Here is a 5,046-nt window from a genome sequence, read left to right as displayed (position 1 = left end):
CGGGGGTCCCCTCCCCCCCCCCCCCCACCTACCCATCTACATGCTGACAACCTGAGCTCTGTGCTGCTGCCGCCCCTCAGAGCATGGGCTCCATGCTGCAATCAGATGCAGGCCTAGCTCCCCCTCTCTGTACTCCTACTCAGCTGCAGCCCTGCCCTCAACCCCTGCTTCCCTACCTGCTGCCTGAAGACAGAGGGACCCTGGGGAAGCCTGCAGCAACAGCCCCACACCATGCTAGTGGGGCCAGTCCTGCTCATGAGGGTGGAAGCAAGGCATAATAGAAAATGTTGGGGGCAGGTGTAGGTGCTTTGCTCCCACCCTTGTGGGCAGAAGGGTGGGGCCATGCACAACTTGTTGGGGAGCACTGCCGGCCAGACGAAAAGTACCTGGTAGGCTGGATCTGGCCTGCAGACTGTATTTTGCCCACCCCTCCCCATATCTTGTTTGTGCTTCCTGTTGCCAGAGTCGTACAAAAACAGCAGCTGCAGTTTCCTGCTGCTGAGGGGAGATGTCACCCTATTTTCATGCTGTAGAAACCCATGTTAAGGTAAAATCCTCCTATTTTCATTGGCAAAAGTGGGATGACTTCTTTCACCTGCAATAGGGAACTCTAGCTGTGGCTGCTACATAGAAATACATGTAGCAGGCTTACCTCTTGGGACTCAACCCAAGCTCCAAGGATTGAGGGTCTACTGCTTGATTTCTGGAGCCCACTCACCAATCTGAGGCAGCACAAGGGAAGCAATGCCCTGCCCTTTTCCAGAGGGAGGGAGCAAGGAGCAGCTGGACCTGAATTGGAACTGCGCCAGCCAGGTCCGGAGAACTTTGGGAATGGAGCCCTTGAAGAGTATAAAAGGAGAGCGTGCTCGGTACGCTGGGAAGAGATGATGAGGGACACCTTGGAGTTCCAGGGACCGCTGTCCTCGGACCCCACTTGAGCTTCAGCAGTGTGTGGAATTGATGCATGGAGATCAGGCTGTAGGAGACGTTTGAGGTCGCTTGAACCTGCAAACCTGGAAAGCACCTGGGCAGTCGGTGTGGAGATCGGCAAATGGAGAGCTGGCCCTGGGAGCAGCTTGAGGCTGCTCAGGCCCCACACGGTGTGCAGATTGGTACATGGAGGACTTGCCTGGGAGCAGCTCGTGGCTGCTCAAGTTAGCCCCAGCCCTAGACCAAGTGAGTAGAGCTGCACTGTGGTGCTCTAGCTTTTAACTAAAAGAACCCTGGTGCTCAAAGCAGAGCCCAGGAATGGAAGGGCCCCCAGTGTGAGATCGGGGAAGCAGAGCCTTTAAGGGTTTTGCTCCCATGAGAGACAGAGCCCTGAGCTGCCCAGGGCAGGGTGCCAGGCCACTGACGAGAGCCAAAGGTGCTGCTGGAGACAGGCTCTCGTGGGATTGGCCTCCAGGGGACGAGCCTTGGCTGCTTCAGAGAGGGAGCATGAGTTGCTGGGGAAGCAGGCCCCGCAAGGGAGGCGGGCATGGGACAGGAGGGTCTGCCACCTCCATCCTCCATTGCAGGAGGGGTGTGTCCACATCCTAGGGCCCTAAAGGGGAGGGGCTCCAAGGAAACCCCTTGGGGAGGTACTGAGTGCACTCCCTATTTTGGGTGACGTTGTTGTGTCAAGTCTATATAGCTATGGGTATTCTTTAAGGAAGTTTATATGTTCTTAATGTGTCAACATGTATGTTTGTATTGTTACTTGGTAGGTCTAGGAGATATTAACTTACTTGGGTTATATAAGTTGAGTCCCCATATACATTTATTGTGATAATTAATACTTTGAACAGGATATAGTTATTGTATATGTTGTAAGTTATATGGTTTATGTAAACTGTGGGATAGCATATGACACTACATATAATAAGCTTTATTGTAAATATTTCCTGTTTTATCTTAAGTATTTATTATAGTAACAAATTGTATATAGTTAAGCACTTAGTCTCAGCCTGGCTCTGTAGAGAGGAGAGGGAACTGCTCTAGTAGCCGGCCCCTCCATCAGCACCCTGCCTGACCCTTACCACTGTCCACTGGAGGACAGGGCACACCCCCTGGGTGTATCTGGGCTACATTATGTTCTCTCCTGTGGAACCCTTCACTGGCCCAGTGAAGGGATCATCCCCTCCAGTTTATTGAGTCCAGGGGGCAGAGATGGGCACCTTCATTTTGTAAGCCAGGGTCATTGTAGGTTTAACTGGCCTCCTTTTGTGCTGGGATTGAAGTGGGTTCAGGTTCCGAGCCACATGGGAACCCAGGGGAATTCCCTTCATCTCTGTTATCATGGCTTTCAACCCTGGAGGTGGATGGCTGGGCAGCAGGGTTTGCAGTCCTGGGAGACTTCAATGGTGGTCTTTGGTTTTGGAGCCTCCCCCACTCTTCCAGGCTGAGCATCCCCTCCAGGGGCAGTCAGCAGTAAGCTGGAATGGAACTCTGAGGGGTACCACCCATCACTGTCTGAATCGGAATCTTTTTCATTCACTGGAGCAGGAGGAAGTACTTGTTCTGTCTTGTGCCTAGCCCGTCTCTCAGACCAAGGAGGTCCGGGGTGGAGCTTGGCTGGTGGGGACCCTGTGCCGACTAATTCACCGATAGGCAGGTGTAGGTTGTGGTGGAGTAGTCGGGGCTGCCCAGGCCCAGTTTCAGGGGCCACTTCATGCACAGGTAAATTCCCCATTCTTCTGAGAACTGAGTCTTGGCTTTCCAGTGATCTGCAACCTTATGTCTCCTCATCAGGCCTAAATTCCTTAGGTCCCCAGGGCTCAGTCCTTGCTTCCTTATTTGGGCATTATAATTTCACTTGTCTCAGTTGGCTGTGGTTCGCTAGGTCTCCAGCCAGGCGATAGGCCCACCTCAGTCTGTCTCTTAATTGATGGGCATGCGGCCCATATGCCTTCTCCACTCTGAAATGGAGATCTATAGGAAGCCAAGATCTAGAGGATTACCCCAGTGCCATAATTCCTAGTTTAGGGTCCCCAACATGTTCTCAGTGTTCTGTTGAAATGCTCAGGTTGAGGATCCCTGTGCAGGTGATAGGGAGTCGTATGGGATTTCCATATCCCCACCACAGTCAGCACCTCTTTGAGTAACTTACATTCTGATCAGGGCAGAGATTTTGAGAGTAAGTGGGTGGGCAGTCCAAAAATGAAGAAGTACTTCTTTCACAACACTTTAGCCACTGTCTGGGCAGTGTTATCATAAAATCCTTGGCATATCATGTAAAATGGTCTGTTATCAGCAAGATGTTGCTCTTTTGATTCCCATCTCCCTCTATAGTAAGAAAGTCCATGCAGACTAGTTTGAGTGGCTGTGAGCTCTGAGTATTGTGCAAGTAAGCAGTACGTGATGGCAGAGTGTTCTTCTTCACACAACACTCACAGGTTTGGCATTTATCTTTAACATCCTTGGCCATACAGGGCCAGAAAAACCTCTCCTGTGCTAAAGCTAGAGTCCATTCTACTTCCATATGACTGAAGTCATTGTGAAGAGCACTTGGGGCTAGGGGCCTCTGTTCTCTAGGGAGGACCAGCTGCAACACCTCTTGTATCTCAGAGCTTTGTACCACCTGATGCAGCACACCATCTTAGTCACAACTTTCCCCATTCCTTTAGCAGGAGCTGCCCAATTGGAGTGCCCATTTGGTCAGGAGGGGGCATAACAGTCCCACTCCTCCCTTCGAATATAAGGATCATGCTTCTGACTGGCTCACCCCTCCCCCGCTGTAACTTGGGGTAACACCAAAGGGGTCAAGATGGTGCAATGGCTCCAAGCCTGGGGAATTCCTTTGAGAGGTACCCCCAGTACCTAAGCCAAGCAAGCCCCATCAGATCCCTCTCCTGATGGGCTTCTCATGGGGAGATCACAGAATGCTTACACAGCCTCTGGCTGTAACACTTCTTGAGCCTCTGCAGGAGTCATTTGGGACAAAGCGTCAGTGTCAACATTTTTACGTCCAGCCTGATTTAGTGGAGGCTGAGTGAAAAGTCAGCTAAAGCAGCAACCCTCCAGTGCCCAGTGGCATCCAGGTTGGCACCGGTCAAGATGTATGTTAATGGATTGTTATCAGTCCATACCTGAAATGTTGCCCCATACAAGTAGTCCTAGAATTTTTCAATCACTGCCCACTTAAGGGCCAAGAACTCCAACTTATGAGTCGGGTCTCTAGTTTTACTGGGCACAAGGCCTCAGCTGGCAACTGCCACAGGGTGCCTTTGCCCCCCCAAGGAATTGGTAAAGCACTGCACCCAGCCGAGATAAACTGGCATCAGTGTGAAGGACAAAGGGAGGGATCCGGATACACCAATGTGAGAGCATTAGTAAGACACTGAATAAGCTCTCAGAAAGCTTTCTCACACTGCTCATCCCATTCTGGTCCAAAAGGCTGGGTAGGACTCTTTACCTCCCAACTTCTTTTGGAGTGCTCTGGTGTCCTTTGGTTGCAGGAAGCTTTCCCCATCTGATATCCCTGGGTAAGGTGATGCAGCAGCCGGGCAGTTGTGGCATAGTCCTGCACAAACCTCCTGTAAAACCCTGAGAATCCCTAAAATCTCTTTAGGTCTCAATAGTGTGGTAAAAATACATCATGACCTGGGCCTCTCTTGAGTAATAACTGTATGAGTCCCTCGTGATCCCTTGTGTAAGAAGCACGAGGCCTAACAACTGAATTGTGGGTTTCTTTTTCCTTCTTGCTTGCTCTGCATTTTGTAACCATACTTGCCTAATGCCCTGAAGTTACACTAGGGTATAAGGTTACTAAAAGACATTAACTTTGCCGCAGTTCCCCTTTTCTTCTGCGCATGCGACAGAACTTTTTGCCACAGTTCTGCTTTTGAAATACACGTGCACTAAACTTGGCAGGAGATACTAACCAATAGCGAACTAAGCCTCGCCCATAAGATAAGACGTAACAACAAGGAAATTGTGGTACTGCCAATAGTTGTATGACACGCTGTAACCCTTTGTTTATGTAAGCTATAAAAATGTAACCTCGAGAGAGGTTCGGGGTCAACACTGCTTAGAGCATCAGCTCCTCTGTTGACATTGCTTGCGCAA

This window comes from Alligator sinensis, unplaced genomic scaffold, assembly GCF_000455745.1.
Source record: "Alligator sinensis unplaced genomic scaffold, ASM45574v1 scaffold362_1, whole genome shotgun sequence".
In the NCBI taxonomy this organism is placed as follows: domain Eukaryota; kingdom Metazoa; phylum Chordata; order Crocodylia; family Alligatoridae; genus Alligator; species Alligator sinensis.
Note: the sequence above shows the minus strand (reverse complement) of the source record.